Source organism: Silene latifolia, chromosome 10 (assembly GCF_048544455.1).
Source record: "Silene latifolia isolate original U9 population chromosome 10, ASM4854445v1, whole genome shotgun sequence".
NCBI lineage: Eukaryota > Viridiplantae > Streptophyta > Magnoliopsida > Caryophyllales > Caryophyllaceae > Silene > Silene latifolia.
In genome coordinates, this window is record NC_133535.1 from 111,906,079 (window position 1) to 111,927,534 (window position 21,456).

Sequence of the window (21,456 nt, forward strand, 5' to 3'; positions counted from 1 at the left end):
GGAGGCCAAATATAAGTTCAACTTAAGGGTAACTAAAGCTTGGGTATAGGAACTCTATCGGTTTGGGAACTTCTGGAGAACGACACCTTTGTCGAACTCCGCGGGGAAACAAGAAATATTGTGAGTAGCAGGACACAGGCGGGAACTGCTGAGAGAAAACTGCTGGGGTAGTCTTCGAGAAATAATGGCGAATAGCAGGACACAGGCGGGAACTGCTGGGAGAAAACTGCTTAGGTAGATGTCAATCTTCATGTCTTGAGAGGGAAAGTATATCCGCTTACTCTCGCTGGGGACATGATCGGGAATTAATCTCCATGTTATGAGAGGGAAAGTATATCCGCTTACTCTCGCTTATAATGAAGGCGTATTGAATTCTGCGAAGGAATAAATGCTCGTTACGACAAGCAAAGGTTTTGGAAGAAATAAATAATACGCAACAGTCTGCTGCTGGCTTGGAAATGCGGATCGGAACGAAAGAAAATCGTCAAACGGACCAAAAGGATAAAATAGCATCGGGGAAGAGGCGCACCAAAGATGGGCCCACAAATAACGAACTCATAACGAATTTTTGAAAATCCGTAGGAGGGAACACAAGGAAGAGGCGCAGCAAGAGCTGCGTCTCTTGGAAGAGGCGCAGCGCCTGCTGCGTCTGTTCCCCAAAGTGTTATTTCTGCGTAAAAAACGCGATAATCAGAAGCTTATGTTCATTATTTCGAAACACAAATTACACAATTTCTCTCTCAAATCTTCACCATTTCCGCCAACGTTTGATCCAAAAGCTTGCATTAATCATGACTAATCGAGGTATGTGTCTCATTTTTGCATTAATCGTCTATATTTGCCCAATTTTGAGTCGAAAAAATTAGAGTTTATGACCCAATTGATCGAGAATTAGGGGCTTTTCCCCCCAAATGCATTTGCCTTGTCAAATTGACATTAGAAATGGATAATAGGTAATATAAGGAACATAACCATGTATTTGTCTCGAATTTTCGTTGAGTTTTGAGCCTTTGAGTGAAATTTTGAGACGGTTTTACAGCTAAACCGTAAATCGCTTCGAAAATAGCCTTAGGATTGCCCATTTGCGATGAAACTTGATATTTGGGATCCTTGAATGATGGGTAAACTTTCTACCATCTCGGAATTTTAGTTTGTGACAACTTTTTCAGGACACTTTTCTAGGGCATAATCGCCGTTGTAACGAAATGCTGCCGAAATTTCGACTCGAACCCAGTACTAGGCTTCAAATTAGGCTTAACTTGACCCAAGTTACCACATGAGTGATCGATTTGGGGAGAACATGGCCAAGGATGGCGAGAAAAGAGCGATTTCAGGGCTTCCGAAGGCTTGAAAATCCCTTAACCAAGGCTTGTCGTCACGTGACGCGGCCTAAATTTGCTTTAATGTTGCAGGTGATGAGGCTTCTACTTCTGGGAGAGCTCCCATGGAGATAGACGTTGCTACTGTCGAGGAGGCTTTAGAACAGGCCTTCACCGCCGCGGTGATGGCTGCTGCGGACGAGGCCCATGAGGAGGAGGAGGCTGTTGAGGAGGAGGAGGCCCCGAGACGGGCCAACGTTGGGCCAGGAGGTCGTCAGCTGAGAGGAGCTCCTGCATGGGCTGAGACTTGGGAGAGCAGGCACCTGTTGTGGGCCACAGAGAGTCACCTGTCCTACAGGACGGTGAAGAGCTTGGTAAATAGGAATTCACTACTCATTACTCATCCTCTTTCATTTATTCGTTCAAATCTCTTTCGATTTTCATTCAAAACTAAAGATAGCTTTTGTTTCAAATCACAATAGGAGGCCGGGAACATCAGGTCGTTCTCGGGCTACACGACAGCGATGGAGCACTACGAGCGGCTGTCGGCGGAGGAGCGGGCTATGATCGAGCGCGGAGCGTTCGGTCCTTTGGTGCAGGTCTGGAAGGATATCGCGAAGAGGAAGCTGCGGGCTAACCTTAGCCTGGTCCGCGCTTTCTTGGACCGATTCTGGGATACGACTTCCACGTTTCACATGCCTTTTGGTGAGGTGGGAGTCACTTTGGAGGATTACGGCATGATTTCTGGTCTGCCGTGTGGGATCGAGGAGGTGGAGTGGCCGGAGACTGCCATGAGGGTGGACTCGGCCGAGGCGAGGAGGTTGATCGGCTGGAACTTGCCGCCGAAGGTCATCCACAAAGATCTTGGGTTTGATACCCAGTTCCTACGTTCGAGACTACTTTGCGGGAAAGATACCGGCGCCGTGACGATTGACGGGAGGGAGACGGCTCCTCCTCCTCCTGTCTGGTGAAAGAGGGGCTCCTTTGTGGCTCGTGGTTTCGGCTTCGATTTACCTCGGAGACAAGGGCGAGAGGTCTGTCGACGGCTTCTTCCCTTCCTTTCGACCCGAGTTCCCTAGGGCGTTGGGACCGGGTCATCACGCTGGTTTTGCGGTCCTCATCCGCTTCATGAGGGCCATGGTTCATCCGGAGTTGATGGAGAAGGGGACTTCTCCTGGCGCTGTCGGACCTGGACTACTGCTGGAGGTATGAACCTTCCTTTAGACCAAAATTAATTCCTTTCTTTATCAAATTATGAAAGTTCGTCATTGATTATCTTGCTTTACAGGCGTCGGTGTACTCTTACTTCCCGAGAAGGCCTATCCCGTGGTGAGGGATTGGGTGATGTGCAGGATGAAGAGCAAGCGTTCTTCTCACGGTGTCTACCGGCGGGACGTGAACGCTCTTCAGCTGGACAGCGTAAGCATCTCACATTAATTTTGTTTCTTCATTACTTCTAAATTGATCATAAGAATGATTCCTTGTTTATCTTGTCACAGTGGGTGCCCAGACCTTGGACGGAGTACGCTGGAGCGCCTCCTTTCGTGGCTGAGGTCCTTCGACCCAGGAGCTCGGGCCGACTGCTGTTGAGGACGTCGATGGGTCCTGTGTGGTACTTGGGCGAGCGCTTGGCTCGTCAGTGCTCGCGGGACGTGTTGACGGTTCCCGTCGATCCTCCCAAGACGATGTTTAGGGAGCCTTCTGAGGCAGAGAGGGAGGCGGACTTGGCTGGTACCAGTGGTGACGCCCTCCTTCTCCCTGGCGAGGATGATGTGGGTGCGATGTCGTCGGGTCACATCCAATCAAACACATTTATAATACTCAACATACAACTAGTTAGCGGTAAGTCGAGGTCGATCCATGGGACGGTGTGCTTTGGGTTCTAAGTCCATCTATCTCAATTTATGCTAGTGTCACAATTTGGTTTGGATTGTAGTTGTGTCCTAGGCTAATGCAAGCAATAAGGTAAAACAAGCAATAAAAGGAAAGATGTAAACAAATGATAAAAAGTGCTAGGATGTCATGGGGTCATTGGGGATTCATGGTGTTGATCATACAAACATGTTTACAAGGTTGCGAGCAATTAATGTTGTGGAGGAACCGAGTTGGGTTATATCTTACGGTTCTTAGGAAGAGTTGGGTCCCGGAGCCGAATCGATTAGATTGTACAACACCTACAAGTCGTCTTACTTTCCTCCTAATCAACTTCTATGCATGGTCTAACAAGACTCGAGCTGGTTTATATCTTACGAGTCAAGTTGAGTAAATAAGAGATGGTAAAAATGTAAGGATTCATAGGCTTAGCATTTCATCAAACATAACATGTGCATAAAGTTGACATCACAACAAGCAAGCAATTTAATCATGTGAACATATTAGATTAAGTATGAATCAATCCCATGTTGGTTTCCCCTAATTACCCACTAATCCTAGATAAAGAGACTACTCACTCATTATCATGGGAAACATGTCATTAATGGTGTCAATCATCACAACAAGTATAAACATGATAATAGAATGAGGAAATGAACAATAAAGATTAAAGAGTAAAGTAATTATACCAAAGTTGAGATGATCCAAATAATAAAGCAAAGAATAATAGAAGAAACTTGATTGATTGATGGAAGGTTGTCAATCTCCCAATAATAACCCAATAATCTTCAATTACCCAATAATAAACTTGAATAATAAACTTGAACAATAATTAAAGAGAGATTAATGTGTAATTTGTGGAAAGATTAAAGAGTAATCTATTCTAATCTACCCCTAATCTAATCTAAGAGAATTTCCTCCTAAAAACAACATACTTGATTAATTACAAAATGGGATATTTATAGTGGAAATTAGGTGGATGCATTTAGGGTTAACTAAGGGCTAAACTAGTAATTACACTTTTGAGATTGAGCAAGGAGGAGCCGGTATTTTTCGAAGGAAGGGCTTCTTTCTTTGTAGCTTGGAGAAGACGAAATTGTGCTGTGGAGGAATCCGTGCGTATTGTGGTCGGGACGGGCGGATTCTGGGAGAAGAAGACGAGCGGATTACGGACAATCCGGTCGGATTCTGGCGGGGCAATCCGAGCGGATTCAAAGCAAGACGCTCGGATTGTGTAGTGTGGAGACGGGCGGATTGGAGACAATCCGCTCGGATTGTTCTTCAGCAATGATTCTCCTTCTTTTCTTCCCTTTTGCTCATTCCTATTTTATTCTTGCGGGATTGGTCTTTAGTCTTTGCTTCCTCTTCATACTAGTCCATCTAGTATCGTCAAGTAGCTTCCAAATATGCATGAAAGACGGGAATTTCCGCCTTATTATCTCCTTTTCTACAAAACATATGAAATGCGATAGAAAAGCAAATAGGAAGCTTTGACGGATAAAATGGCCATGAAATGCTATAATAGTATGCAAAATAGGCTCAATTAGGGGACTAAATGTGCGCAAATAATGGTCACATCAAATATCCCCAAACCGAACCTTTACTCGTCCCGAGTAAAGAGGTGACTAAAACTAGACCTTTATTTAAACTATCCTAATAACAAAGCCGATATGAGACAATTAGCGGGTCTCACTCCGCCCCTTCAACTCACAACAAGACAACCATGAGGTAGGATGCCTTCTTGCGAGGCAAGGTGGGGCTTGCCAAAATGGCGATACATCCAAACATTAAAGCACACAAAACAAGTAATGGATGCATCTACAAAAGAATAGCCACTTTCCTCATCTAAGTGGCGGAAATTATCTACAAGGGAAGCAATTCAAGGGTACACACTCCTTCATAGATACAATTTCTTCAAACTACTTAGCCTAGAAGGATACCAATAAATCACCTCCAAGTTGTGTCAAGCTAGGGTACCTTTGTCCTCAATCGTTAAATGCTTTTGTCAAGAGTAGACTCCCTATGGTGTTAGAAACACTGGAGGATCACGGAATTCCCCCTCTTGCCTAGACAAGAAGAAGGGTCGTCCCCTCTCTACCATGGACAAAAATGGATACGATGGATAAAGGGATCGATAGAATTTGAGTTTCTCTTTGGGAGTTTGCTTTGTTGTTGTTTTTCCCCCCAATTTCTTGTGGCATATAATATTTGAGAACACTTTCTTTTTGCCATTTCTTTTTGATTTTTGGCATTTCAACACTTGACAACTTTCAATTTTTCTTTGCATTTCTTTTTGAACATTTTCAAAGTCACCCCAATTAATAACGAGGGTGCCTTATATTTGAAGCTTTAGGAGTTCTATTTTTGCTCCTCTTTTCATTTGATTCATTTTTGCAAACTAGCTTTCACTTTTCATTTCATTGAACTCAAATTGATTTCTTTTTGAGCACATTCCCTTTTGTTGACAAAAATGTGGTAGAACATGGATGAATGATGGATGGATGCATGGTTTCAAAGGTCACCTTGGAATAAACGGTAGCCAAGGAGTTATCACACCACAAGGTACTCTTGACTAGGCCTTAAACCATGGGTCAAGGGATACTAGCATGACACATCCTATGGTGTTTTACAAGTATTCTAACAAGCAAAGTCTTAAGAAGAAAAAGCATCTACTAGGGCCTATATACACTAGTCAAGCTTCCCAAGTAGACGGTTTCGCAAAATTTTTTCTAACATGCAAACTACATGCCATGATGCAACAAACATATATACATCCTAATGCAAATGATTCTACCAACTAGTATGCCAAATAATGTAAATGCAATCCTAAATTCACATTGTTTATACCACATCAATCAAAATAAAGCCACATAGTCATTAACATAAAGGGGATTGGAAAGATCATACCATGCGGTCTTCAATATCCTCATGTCTCGGATGTGGCGTAGTCAATCAATGTGAATAAGGATGAACAAACACAATATATACAATAATATATACATGACTACACTACAAAGGAAATGAACTTGTTTTTGGATTTTTAAATTTTTCAAATTTTTATAGGTTTTGTTTTTATGAAATTAAAAGACATATTTTTGGGATTTTTCAAAAATTTTCAATTTTTATGCATTTTTGGAATATAAATTCCCATCCCCCACTTTATTTTGGACATTGTCCTCAATGTACATGTAGGAGTAGGAATGAAAAAGAAAAACATGTTTTTGGATTTTTTTGATTTTTTGAAATAAAGTACAAATGCAATGATATGATATGAATGAATGCATGCTCTAACTAAATGCAATTCTATATGACATATATAACAAATGAATGCAATCTAAACTATATTATATGATGCATGATTTAAACTATGGTCACTTATGATCAAACCTCCCCAAACCGATTTAAACACTATCTCTAGTGTAGAAAAGAATAGGATTGGTCATTAGTGACTATGCATGAATTCTAATCTATATGCAACTATCTACATGAATCATGTGAGATATATTACAATGCAAAATATACTACATGAACTAACTAATGCAAATGCAATATGAAATATATAATACAAATGCATGCAAAAGCTACACTAAATGCAATGTATATACAAAAAAAGAGAGAGAGGGAGAGATGGGTATCATACAAATGGAAATGATGAAGTAGGCCTCTTTCACTCGTCATCCTCATTTTGATCATAGCCATAACCATGAGAGCTTCCGGCTTGATCATATCCGGGTGCTTGTCCCCAATATCCTCCTTGGTCAAATCCTCCTCCTTGACCCGTGTACCCTCCACCTTGGCTAGAATGCCCTCCGTCTCCTCGTCCCCAAGCTTGGTCCCCATAATTTGGGAACAAGAGCTCCGGTTGTGCCCAAGAGGGCAAAGGGCCATTAGGGTCAGCATACCCTTGTTGAGCCATGTTATAGTATTGGGGGTAGAGGGCTAAGTAGTTGTCTTCCCTTCCTTTATGCACCCCAAGGTCCACTCTATTCATGAGTGCCATCAAATCATTAATACCCGGGGTGTTGGGGATTTCTGGTTGGAATTCGGTATAAGGAGTAGGGTATGGCGGGATGGGTACGTAGGAAGGTGGGCGAATAGGTATTCCCGGCCCTCCTCGAGGTGGTTGACGGTGTGGCTCTTCCCTTTGAGGGGGATTATCAAGAATTTGGATTTCGAGGAGGTAGCTTGGTGGAGGAGAGTATGGACTCAATCTTGGGTCAATGCCCGGTATCTTCCATCCCTCAAGGACCATTGAAGTACATCCCTTGGTGTGCCACTCCACACTCCCATCTCGAGTGTAGTTGCACCATCGGTGACTGTGGAAGATGGTGTGCTCATCAATCAAAGTCCTCCCCTCAAGAGGAATATAGGTTCCTCGGGCATTGAACCCGGGACAAAGGTGTTTGGCCAAAATTGTAATTAGACCTCCCATCACAAAGGTTTTGAGTTGGGTGGTCCCTTGAGCAAAATCATGGAACCTAGTAAGTATCTCAAGTGGCGTGTTGAAGTTATAACGCCTCACCGCTCGAACATTCAAATAAGACTCAAGAATAGTTAAGTCGATGAGAGTACACCGATCTTGCTCGTACCTCCCATTGATGCAACCGGCTACAAAGCGTTCGGTGAATCTAATCACCGGATGTTGGATAGCAAATGTATAGCAACGCTTTATATGGGTAAAGTCCCTCCCGGAGATAGCCTTCCAAAGGAAGTCCACAATAAAATTATCGGGCTTTTCGATATAGTCGGTGGGTACTTCAAGACCGAAAACATAGGCAAATTCCTCAAGAGAAAGAACATGGTCTAGGTTGCATAACCTAAACTCCATGCCTACATTGTTGTGGGTATCCGCCACAATGCGAAGGCTACTCAAGAATTCAAGGGTGAGACTAAGGTAAGTCTCTTCATGGGCATGGAAAAAGTTCCCAATGCCAAGGCCATTAAAGAACATCTCGGTAGGGTACCTTATCTTAAGGATTTCCAACACCCTAGTATCAACAAATTGAGTAGGTTCGTACTTCTTACCTAGAAGCTCGACGAATTTTTCGCGGTGGTCGTCGGATAGGAAGATCACTTCTTGGAAGTTGTTGAGTTGTTCAATGCCTCCCCTCATTAAGAGTCCGGTGTTCCTTGGTAGTACTACCTCTCGTGGTGTTGAAGAGGTTGATCCCTTGCGCTTCTTCCCGAATGATTCAACCAATTTCTTGGCCTTTCCTTTGGTGTTTGTCAATGGTGCCATTTGAATGTTGGTGATGGGGGTGTTTTTGAGGATTGGAGGATGATTTTGAGGGTTGAGATGAGTGTTTTAGGGTTTGGTAAGGTGAGGAAATGAGGGAGAAGGGGGGTGATTATATAGAAGAAGTAGGGAATCCGAACGGATAAGATTGGATCGAACCCGCTTTATCCGAGGGAACAGATAACCGAGCGGATTTCAGTCGAGACGGCCGGATTTCGGGGAAAGAAGACGGGCGTCTTTGGTAGAATCCGCACGGATTCTAGAACAGAGAAATTCTTTGGCTGAGAAGCAGGGAAAAGACGGGCGGATTTTGTTCGGGACGCACGGCTTGATCTGGACGGGCGGATTCTCGATAATCCGCACGGATTTTGACACAGTTCAAAATCTCGCTTCTGGACGACACACGGGACGGGCGTCCCGTGGAGAAGACGGACGGATTGTCCGGGACGGGCGGATTTCCTGGAACCCGCACGGATTCTCCTTCAGTTTCAATTTTTGCTTTCCCGTGGGCCCTGGACGGGCGGATTTGCTAGAATCCGGGCGTCTTTCTGCTTCTTTCCTTCTTCTTCTTTCTTTTTCACGAAACAACATACCCCTTTTCACTGATTTTCTCTTTTTCCTTATCTTTTTCTGAAATTTGCTCATGAAACATGTAAGATGACTTTCTCTCTCTTCTCTCTCATGCAAGAAATTAAATGCAAATGTAAATGTACAATATTATACAAAGTAAAAGGGTTCAAGAAATATCTTACAAATGGTGGTTTTGAGGTAGAACTCCACCAAACTAGTTCAATTTGTAGAGACTCTTATCCATAGAGCTCAAAGCTCTTAATAAAAGATCAAAAGCTTGTGAACAAGCTCCAAATAAGCATAAGTATGGGTTGCTCAATTTGAATATGAAATTTGGCCAAGGAGGCTTGTAGAATGCTCTTTTTCTTGGCTTCTCCTTAGCGTTAGAGCTTTCCCGATGCTTCAAATATATACACCCATGATTCTTGTTAAAACTAAGCATGAAGTATGGTTCATTTTCATCCGTGGACTTCCACTTACCAACTTCTTCTTCAATTTTGGTGACGACGATAGCATTTGAATTTATCAATCCTTCATGAGTAGAAGGAGAATTTTCATGACTTTGATGATCGGATACCATAGGAGTTGAAATTATGGGTGCCAAATCTTCACAAGTAGCCTCACGAGCAATTTTCTCTTTAAGCCTTTTTACCAAATAGCTCTTGTAAGAAACTTTGGCCTTTTGAAGAAGGTCTAACATATCCTCTTCAATGATCATTGGCTCCAAGATAGGTGCCAAGTGGTCTTCATGAAGGATAAAGGAAGGACGTTCTTCTTCATGATAGGGTATCTCAAATGCCTCAAGGATAGGCTCCTCAAGCAAGGTGATTTTATGAATCCCTCCTCTAGGCTCATCATCATTGTTGCTATCTTCACGTGAATCATAAATGAGGGCTTCATTTAGCTCTTTTTCCAACACCTCAACGTTCACATCAAAAGACACACCCTCATACTCACAAAGGTTAAGAGTGTTTGACTTACTCAACCTCATGTCTTCCTCATCGAATACAACACTCTCATAGTCACAAGAGCTCAAGGGGCTTGGCTCCTCCCACTTTTCATCTTCCATGTCAAATGTCACTACTTCAAACTCGCATTTATGCTCAATATCCAAAGAACGGTGGTGAGTGTTTGCTTGGAATTCTTTTAATTGGGCAATTTGAATCCTCAACTCCTCTCTTTGGATAACAATGTCTTTAAGAACATTATCTTCTTTTCGGCTCTCTTCTAGCATTTGTGTGAAGAAGTTTTGTTGATCTCCCATCATTTGGAGAATCATGTTTTGAATGGGTTCATCTTTTTGTTGTGGGTATGTGTGAAAGTGGTTGTATTGTGGCAATTGAAGTTCATTGTGAAATGGGTATCGGGTGAGTGGTTGTTGTTGATATTGGGTGTGGTGATTTTGGTGGGGAAAAGTTGGGGTAGTAGTTAGGATTTTCGTTGTACAAATAATAAGGTAGGTTTGTGTTGACTTGCTCCTCAAACTCCCCATACCCATAGTCATACTCAAAAGATCCACCACATACTGCATATATCAAGTCTTGCATCATCATGGTCAAGATAAAGATACAACTACAAACATGGAAACTACAAGAAAACGGTAAAAACGAACCTTGAGGAACAAGTTCCTCAAGGTGAAAGCATAATTAAAATAGACAAACAAGTAAGAACTTAATCACATAGCACTTTCCCCGGCAACGGCGCCATTTTTGATGTGGGTGCGATGTCGTCGGGTCACATCCAATCAAACACATTTATAATACTCAACATACAACTAGTTAGCGGTAAGTCGAGGTCGATCCATGGGACGGTGTGCTTTGGGTTCTAAGTCCATCTATCTCAATTTATGCTAGCGTCACAATTTGGTTTGGATTGTAGTTGTGTCCTAGGCTAATGCAAGCAATAAGGTAAAACAAGCAATAAAAGGAAAGATGTAAACAAATGATAAAAAGTGCTAGGATGTCATGGGGTCATGGGGGATTCATGGTGTTGATCATACAAACATGTTTACAAGGTTGCGAGCAATTAATGTTGTGGAGGAACCGAGTTGGGTTATATCTTACGGTTCTTAGGAAGAGTTGGGTCCCGGAGCCGAATCGATTAGATTGTACAACACCTACAAGTCGACTTACTTTCCTCCTAATCAACTTCTATGCATGGTCTAACAAGACTCGAGTTGGTTTATATCTTACGAGTCAAGTTGAGTAAATAAGAGATGGTAAAAATGCAAGGATTCATAGGCTTAGCATTTCATCAAACATAACATGTGCATAAAGTTGACATCACAACAAGCAAGCAATTTAATCATGTGAACATATTAGATTAAGTATGAATCAATCCCATGTTGGTTTCCCCTAATTACCCACTAATCCTAGCTAAAGAGACTACTCACTCATTATCATGGGAAACATGTCATTAATGGTGTCAATCATCACAACAAGTATAAACATGATAATAGAATGAGGAAATGAACAATAAAGATTAAAGAGTAAAGTAATTATACCAAAGTTGAGATGATCCAAATAATAAAGCAAAGAATAATAGAAGAAACTTGATTGATTGATGGAAGGTTGTCAATCTCCCAATAATAACCCAATAATCTTCAATTACCCAATAATAAACTTGAATAATAAACTTGAACAATAATTAAAGAGAGATTAATGTGTAATTTGTGGAAAGATTAAAGAGTAATCTATTCTAATCTACCCCTAATCTAATCTAAGAGAATTTCCTCCTAAAAACAACATACTTGATTAATTACAAAATGGGATATTTATAGTGGAAATTAGGTGGATGCATTTAGGGTTAACTAAGGGCTAAACTAGTAATTACACTTTTGAGATTGAGCAAGGAGGAGCCGGTATTTTTCGAAGGAAGGGCTTCTTTCTTTGTAGCTTGGAGAAGACGAAATTGTGCTGTGGAGGAATCCGTGCGTATTGTGGTCGGGACGGGCGGATTCTGGGAGAAGAAGACGAGCGGATTACGGACAATCCGGTCGGATTCTGGCGGGGCAATCCGAGCGGATTCAAAGCAAGACGCTCGGATTGTGTAGTGTGGAGACGGGCGGATTGGAGACAATCCGCTCGGATTGTTCTTCAGCAATGATTCTCCTTCTTTTCTTCCCTTTTGCTCATTCCTATTTTATTCTTGCGGGATTGGTCTTTAGTCTTTGCTTCCTCTTCATACTAGTCCATCTAGTATCGTCAAGTAGCTTCCAAATATGCATGAAAGACGGGAATTTCCGCCTTATTATCTCCTTTTCTACAAAACATATAAAATGCGATAGAAAAGCAAATAGGAAGGTTTTGACGGATAAAATGGCCATGAAATGCTATAATAGTATGCAAAATAGGCTCAATTAGGGGACTAAATGTGCGCAAATAATGGTCACATCAGAGGACTACTCGGCGTTCCTCTACGGGAGGTTGGCGTACTGGCCGGTAGTGGTGAGCATCTTTACTCTCTTGATTTCTATTTGATTTTTGAGAATCATGATGAAAGATCATCGATTAATGAGAACCATTTGTCTTTGCAGGAGGTTGAGGCGGGGGGCATCGAGCCCCCAGAGTACCCCGAGAGCCTCGAGTACACTGACGCGACTGGGAGGACGACGATCTCCGAGTTGCGTGACTTTGACGTGGCTGTGACGGATGCTGGATTGGACGACTGGCAGCATCTGATTCGGAGGGTGAGCCTCTAACTTGTATAACTTCTGTGTAAGAACACATTTGATTGAGTTTGTTTGATTGTTGAGAATTTCTTTTTGAAAATGCAGGTCGCGCCGTCTCGGTTTTTGGCGTTGTGGAGGGTGGCCAACCGGCTGCGAGCTACTGCCGTCGAGGCACTTGTCGGCGGTCAAGGCCGTCAGGTATGAACCTTGTGCCTGTTTTATTTTTTTGATTTTAATTTTCCGACTTTGCTTGAAAGGATTGACATGAGCCAATTTTGTTGTTGTTTATAGGGTGACCGCGAGCTGGAGCGAGAGTTGACCCAGTCTCGAGAGGAGACAGCTCGCTTGTTGAGGGAGCTCAAGATTCGGGACGCCGAGATTGCCGTTCTTGCGGCAAGAGTTGCAGAGCTGGAGGGCGACCAGCATTAGTTTTGTGTAGCTTTTATTGGCTGTATTTTTTCACAGTTGTACATTTGGACATTGATTTTGGACATTTTTGGACTTTGTTTGGGGCGATAGCCCCCAGTTTGTTGTACATTTCCCTTGTTTGGTGTATATAAGATGGCTTGAAAGCCATTGCTGCTGGGTTGCGTTGCTTGTATCTGCAGGTTAGCTCTGAACAGGTTCGGTAGATGACGGTTTACGCCGACATGCTGCCGAAATTTACATAGAAATCACGCAAAACATACATGTGTATATACATATGGCCTTAATTAGCGCAAAATGAGAGACTCAAAAGAATGCAAAAAATGCAAAAATGCAAAAATTTTGCCGGAAATGACCGGACGGTAGGGAGGGTTACCCCTAAAAAAAGAAAAAAACAGAAATCTATAAGTTAGAAATGTAGAAATGAAATTAAGAAATTGAAATGAATATAAAAATGTTGAAATTCGGTAAATTGAAAATTATTTTCTAAAATAAATGAATTAAATGAGAAATGTAAAATGAATTAAAACGAAAATTATTTCCTAAAATTAGAATGAAAAATTATTTCCTAAAATGAAAATATACAAGTGTGGTAAAATGGCGAAAATATCGGTGTCGCCTCGAAATGCGTGCCCGCGAAATTAGGAAACCTGAAACATGGTAATCTTCACGTATTTACCAAAATAATAACCCGTAGGAATAGGAAATTAGTCATCATGGAATTAGGAAAGATCCAACGCGGAAAATCACAGAAGTGAGGCTGAGGAAGAGGCGCAGCATGAGCTGCGTCCCTTTGAAGAGGCGCAGCAGGTGCTGCGCCTGTTCCCAAGGTGTTCTGCTCTGACGGATTTTTGGAAACAGAAACTAGTATAAATAGAAACGTCGATGGAGCTTTTATTCACACAAGTCTTCCGTCTCTTCTTCGTCTAATTTCATAAAATTCTGAAAATAATTTTCTCATCATGAATACTTTGGAGATCCGCTTGAAGGAATGGACTAACGAATTTTCGAACATGGAGAAACATGATATGGGCTCTTATAATTTTGGGTCTTTGTTGAGTTTAAAACTCATCAAGGTTGTTAAACCGTTCTTGGATGCTTGTCTTGACTATTGGGACCCGAATTACCATGTTTTTGCGTTCCCTGGAGGTGATATTTGCCCATTTCCTGAAGAAATTGTCGCTATTGGTGGGTGGGATCCCGAACACTTGCCTGCCATTCCTTCTACTTCGCAAGGGTACAAGAGCAAATTTAGAGACTTGCTTGGGTTGACTAGACTTGAGGTGGACCGTCTAGTTACCTCGAAAGGCGTGAGAATGTTGGACTTCATAGATCGATTCATCAACAGGGCCGACCCCACCGTTTCTCATGTTGCTAGGCGGAGGGCATTTGGTTTTTGCTTGTTACATGTGTATGTCTTTCAAGGGCATGTTGATGAAGACTTGAGAGGTGATCCCCGTCTTCTGGGCCTTGTTGAGCAAATGGAGTTGCGTAGGAGCCCAGCTTGTTTATGCTTAGGAGAGATCTTGTTGGGCTTGGATAATAGGAAAGCCAACCGTGATCTACCGTATTTGGGAAGTCCCGTCATTCTGCAGGTTAAAGACATTTTTTTTTTTTTGTTTTTTTTCGTTTTTTTTTTTATGTCTAATACCCGCTTTTGGTAGGTTTGGCTTATGGAACGGCTCTGATTGATCGAGCCCCCATCTCATGTTCTTTCTTATCATGCCCGCTCGATTGCGATGAGGACGAGGTTGTACATGGTGGACTTCACTAGGGTCTGTGATTACTGGAAGAACAAGCTGAAAAGCGACGATGGCCCGTTGATTAGGTGGGTTGTACCTTGGTGGCACCTCAAATCCGTCACTGGAGTGTCTTCTTTGGATCCCACTAGGTCCGCGCGCATTCCTGGATTGGAGTTTATGGTGTGCATCTTCCCGGAGAGGCTGATGAGACAAGTTGGGCTGAAACAGACGATCCCGAAGCTTGATACCGTCCCGCAGACTGCTATGGCGCTTACTACAGAGAGCCGAAGAGAGTGGGCCATTAAATGGGCCCAAAGAAATATGTGGTTCTTGAATTTCTCCGCCAATGCCTTATGGGTGTCGGACTCTTATCTGCGGTGGAGAAAGACTACTACTCCGGAAGAGCGCGAGAGACTGAGGAAGCGCGAGCCCGTTGACTACAAGGTGCGCGAGGTGGAGAAAGAGAAAGAGAAGCATCTGACAGAGGGAGAAGAAGAAGCCGGGTTTCAAGTTGTTCATCCTTCGATGAAACCAAAGACTACTCCTGTCGCGGAAATGGTGATTGGCAAGAATGGAAAGTCTAGGCCTCGAGAAAGACCGTTGGTGATTAGGTCTGAAGTGGCGCAAGAGCATCCGGCTCGAGGTCGTGACAAGAAATATGACAAGAATGACAAGGGCAAGGGGAAGATGGAGGAATAGCCCGAGTCTTTATTTATTATTTGATTATTATTATTATTTATTGTTGTAATAAAAAGGTGGGGTTTTTAGAATCCTAGCCTATTCTATTTTTATTATGTAGCCTACTATTATTATGGATGAAATAAAAAGAGGTTAAATGGTTATGAAACCGTTGTGATTTTCTATTTATTATCCTTGTCGAATTCCAAATGCAATGCAAATGTCCTTCTATTTACATTTTTAGATATAGTGGGTTGAATCCTGTGAAGGATTGCCTACGTATTCACTTAAAGAAATGAAATCAAACCCTTGCGCGTAGTTTGAGTAAATGTAAAAGGATAATTGTTCTAAGCAAGAGCTTGTAATGAACTTTAGAAAATAAGCATGAGCTTTTGCTTACTCTGAAGGTGCAGATTAGTTTATTTGATGATACGAGGATGATAAATTTGTCAAAATGCAAGAGCACAGTGACATTAGCTTATTTCAGCTTGGCCAGGGGCCGTTTATTTAGTGCCACAAGAGCGACACGTGGGGTTACGCGAGGCGCGTTTTTGTTCCTATTCTAGGCATAGTATCGTTTTAATTGGTCAAGGTTTGTTGGGTTTGAAAACTTATTCCCGTCTAGGTCAGTGATTCTAACCGCACCCCCTGGAAGTATGGTTTTGACTAGAAAAGGTCCGGCCCAATTAGGTTTGAATTTTCCCCGTGAGTCAACAGGTAAAAGAGCTCTAACCGATTTGAGCACTAAGTCTCCTTCTTTGATGTTTCTTGGCCTAACCCTTTTGTTGAAAGCTCGGTTGATACGTGCTTGATATGTTTGGACGTTATGCAAGGCGCGTAGCCTACGTTCATCCAAGAGGATGAGTTCTTCATATCTATCCCTCTTCCAATCGGCTTCCCGGATTTGGCTTTCGAGTAAAATTCGCAAGGATGGTATTTCTAGCTCGACTGGTTGTACAGCTTCCATGCCGTAGGTCAAATAGAAAGGAGTAGCCCCAGTGGGTGTCCTAACAGATGTACGATATCCCCACAAAGCAAAGGGTATCTTGCTTGGCCAATCTCTATAGTTGTCAATCATTTTCTTGAGAATCGTGACAACATTCTTGTTTGCCGCCTCTACCGCGCCGTTAGTCTGTGGTCTATAGGGCGAAGAGTGGTGATGCCTAATCTTGTATTTGGCTAGCAATTGCTCGGTCTCAGCTTGGAAATGTGATCCATTATCACTAATGATCTCATGTGGGCAACCGTATCGACAGATGATGTTGTTTTGTATGAACTTTGCCACGTTCTTAGCTGGAGACCAGTGTAGGAAGCCGCTTCTACCCATTTGGTGAAATAGTCAATTTCTACTAGAATGAGACAGTGACCTCCTGTTCCGGCCGGTGTTATTTTCCCAATTATGTCAATTCCCCATGCAGAAAATGGCCAAGGAGATGTCATTGTGTAGAGCAATGAAGGAGGGACATGTTGCACATTTCTGAAGATTTGGCAATTGTGGCAATGTCTTACGTATTTGATGCAATCGGATTCCATTGTGGTCCAATAATACCCCAAACGTGTGATTTTCTTTGCCATCATGGGCCCACTCATGTGAGGACCGCATTCTCCATCGTGGACTTCTTCCATCACCTTTCGTGCCTGTGAATGATCAAGGCAACGTAGGACTACACCAAGAGGTGTTCTTTTGTATAACTCTCCTTGCATGAGAATGTATTGGGAAGCGAGTAGGCGTATGGCACGTTGTCCCCTCTTGTCCATATCGGGTGGATAGGTACCGTTAAGCTTAAAGTTCAGGATTGCTTGGAACCAGGGTTCCTGCGCGACTTCCTCTTCATCGGTGATTTGGTGGACATAAGCCGGCTCTGACCGTCGTTCGATGCACAAAGGCATTTCCACCATGTGATCTGGCATATTAATCAAAGATGCAAGTTTTGCAAGAGTGTCTGCAAATTGATTTTCTTCCCGAGGTAGGTGTAGGTAGGTTACGTGATCGAAGAATTGAGCGACTTGGTCTATTCTAGCCTGATAAGGTGCGAGGCTTTCGCTCCGAATTTTCCAAGATCCTGTAACTTGGTTGATGATCAGTGATGAATCCCCATGTACTCGGAGGTTTTTAATGCCTAAGCTCACTGCCGCTTGTAGTCCAATGAGACAAGCTTCGTATTCTGCAGCGTTATTTGTCACCTCGAAGTCGAGTTTGACAGCAATTGGTGTATGCTCGCCTTCAGGAGAAATGAGCAACACTCCTATTCCAAATCCTCTTAAGTTTGATGCTCCATCGAAGTAAAGGTCCCAGGAGTCTACATCAGTTTGGAGTATATCCTCGTCTGGAAATGACCAAGTATCTATTGTTTGTGTGTCTGATGTGACCATAATTGGCGCATATTTAGCCCTCGAATTAGCCTTGTTCCCATGCTTTTTAGTGCTTATTTGGGTCATTTCTTATCTTTAGTTCTTTGTTTTGCATATTCTTTGAGATTTTGATCCCTTGGTAGGAAAGGAGTAAGAATCTTGCATTTTCATGGCAAAACGAGACTAAATTGATCGAATTCAATGACCAAGCATCAAGGAGAGACAAGATTAGAAGGCCTTTGTACATATTATAGTAGAAGAGCAATGTTGAGAAAGGATCCTTGAGTCCCCAAGGAAATCCCCAAGGAATTTATGAAAAAAAGGGAAGAAAAGAAGAAGATTTGTTGCTGACTGACAATCCGAGCGGATTGTCACCAATCCGTCTGTCCCGCAGCAGCACAATCCGAGCGGCTTTGCCACAATCCGCTCGGATTCCCCCTCCACAATCCGCCCGGATTCCCCTGAATCCGCTCGCATTCCAACGCCAGAATCCGCCCGTCCCGACCCTATTCCGCCCGGATTCTAGCACAGCACGGATTGTCTTCTCCAAGCTACGAAGAAAGAAGCCCTTCTCTCGAAAAATACCGGGTCCTCCTTGCTCAACTTAAAAAGTGTAATTACTAGTTTAGCCCTTAGTTAACCCTAATGCATCCTCCCTAATTTCCACTATAAATACCCCATTAGTCTAATTAGAGGAGCATGTTCATTTTATCAATAATTAGTGTAGTTAATATCAATCAAATCTCTCTTTAATATTGTAATCAAGTATTAATCAAGTTTTAATCCAAGTTTTAGTTCTTTAATCTCTCTTTTGTTCATCCTTTATTTTGGGTAATTGAAGATTATTTGGGTTATTGTTGGGAGATTGACAACCTCTCAATCAAGCATTCAAGTACTTCTTTTATCTTTGCTTTATTATTGGAATCATTAGTAGGTATAATCTCTTAATCCCTTTTTAATTATTGTTAATTACTTTCATTTATTCATCATGTTTCATATTGTTGGTATGATTGACAACCTTGCTAGCATGATCAACATGATAATAAGTGAGTAGTCTCTTAGCTAGGGTTAATGGGTGATTAGGGGAAACCAACATGGGGAATGATTCATGCTTAAATTAATATGCTTTCATGTTTTATTTGCTTGCTTGTTTTGATCTCAACTCATGCACATGTTATATTTGATGAAATGCTAAGCCTATGAATCCTTGCATTTACTATCATCTTCTATCTTTTCAATGAGACTTGTAAGACATAACCCAACTCGAGTCTCATTAGACCATGCATGTTGTTGAGTAGGGAAGATTAAGTCGACTTGTAGGTGTTGTACAATCTAATCGATTCGGCTCCGGGACCCAAACTTTCCTAGGATTGTAAGATATAACCCAACTCAATCCATCACAACAATAATTGCTTGCTTATAATTTGAGAACATGTTTGTATGATCATATCCCATGATTCCCCTATGATCCCATGACACCCTAGTGCCTTTAATCAATTGTTTACACCCCTTTAATTCATCTTGCTTGTTTATTTTCATTGCTATTTTAGTTTAGTAACCTTCTACATCAACCCAATTTGTGACACCCCCTTAGACACCACTAGTTGCAATAGAAATCTCATTTCAACTCCCGTCCCTTGGGATCCGACCTTTACTTGCCTCTTTACTAATTGTAGAGTTGTTTGTGGAGCTATAAATTGTGTTTTGATTCGACCGTGACCAACGACCACATCTTAATTTGTGAACACTTAGCGGGATCGCATCAAAAATGGCGCCGTTGCCGGGGACGATGTTTGTTTGATTTAGATTTCTTTTTATTGTCATTAGTTGTGTCTTTCTTCGCCTTGAGGAAGTAAAACTCCTCAAGGTTTGTTCTAATTGTTTTCGAGTTGTTTGATATTTTGCATGTCTAGAAGGTTACAAGGTGATTTGTTACCTTTTGACCATGAAATCGAAAGAACCTTGACGAACAATAGGAGAGTTGTTAGGAGGAATTTAAGAGGTATTAGTGAAGTTGTTCAACCCACTAGTGAGTTTGTCAATCTTTTCGCAATAGAAGGAGAAGAGAGCCCATTACACAATACCCCACAAAATCCACCTACAATGCCAAAATTCTCGTCACACTCCGTACCCACCGAGGAGAATCTACCAAATGGTACTCCTACACCGCAACATCTAACCGGAAATTTTATTGCCAAGTCCGCCTTCATCCAATTAGTTGAGAGGAGCCAATTTGGGGGGATGCCTAGTGAGGACCCTCATTCTCAAACGGGCGTGACTCAAGACCAAATTAGATGGGTCTTATTTCCTTTTTCCTTAATCGGCACCGCGAAGCAATGGTTGAAGGGCCTTGATAAGGCCACCCTTTGAATAGATTCTTGGAAGAAGTTGGCTCTAGCTTTCTACAAAAAATTCTACCCACCGGAAAAGACTAACATGCTAAGAGCTCAAATTACGGGTTTTAAGCAAAGGGATGAAGAGTCTTTGTATGAAGCTTGGGAGCGGTTCAAAGGAATTTGTCGCTCATGTCCTCACCATGGACTTAGCGAATGGTTTTTGGTACAACAATTTTGGAATGGTTTATATGAAGATTCTAGGAACATTCTCAATATGGGATCAAATGGAATGTTCACCGAAGTTGATGACAATCAAACATGGAACAAGATTGAGGAAATGGCGGTCCATAACTCACAATATAGTAGACCTCGCAAGGCTACTAGAGGAGGAAATCATGAAGTGGACTCCGTTACTCAATTGGGTGCTCAACTTAGTGCTCACATTGACACAATCAACTTGAAGTTCGAACAAGCTATGGCTAGACTTGAGGAAAACTCAAAATCATCGAAGCATCATGTTAATGCCATGACGGCATCCTCATCAATCCGAAGTGGGATATGTGAGAATTGTGGAACTTTGAGACATGACCAAGGTGAATGTAGGGGAACAAATGAACAAGTGAATGCTTTCCAAGCATACAAGAGTGGTACCCCTTATTCCAACTTTTACAATGAAAACACCAAATTCCATCCAAATCTCTCATACAAAAGCCAAAATGTTCAAAACCCTCAAACAACATACACTCCACCCCCCATGAGAAACCAAAATCAAAGACCCTTTTACAATCAAAACCAAGGTTACCAAAATCAAAATCCATACAATCACCAAAATGACCAAGGTTTTGATGTCCAAAAAGCGGTCCTCCAAATGCAAAAGAATCAACAAGAATTTTTCACTCAAATGCAAAACGATAGCCAAGCAAAGGAAACCACCATCAACAACATTCTAGCTCACACCAAGATGTTGGAAACACAATTGACTCAACTAGCATCTTCAAGCTCACAAAGACAAAAGGGGCAATTACCACCTCAAAGTAATCCCCCTAGACATGAAACGGTTAGTGCCATTCATTTGAGAAGTGGTACAAGGTATGAAGCACCGAAGAAGCAAGTTGAGGATGAAGTTGTGGAAGCTAGTGAAAAGGAAGAAATTGTGCAAAACTCCAAAGATGGAGAATCATCAAAAGAAGAAAGTTCAAAGAAAAATGAAGACAAGGCCAAGGAGAAGGAGCCCATTGTGATTAGACTTCCTTTC

At 42.1% G+C, this 21,456-nt stretch overlaps 1 non-coding gene across 1 annotated transcript; it reads right to left on the reverse strand.

Annotated features, from left to right (window-relative positions):
- Positions 1-20,301: 20,301 nt before the first annotated feature.
- On the reverse strand, positions 20,302-20,408 carry LOC141610140 (small nucleolar RNA R71). Its single transcript, XR_012528038.1, has one exon. It is a non-coding gene; the product is annotated as a small nucleolar RNA R71 (small nucleolar RNA).
- Positions 20,409-21,456: the final 1,048 nt, after the last annotated feature.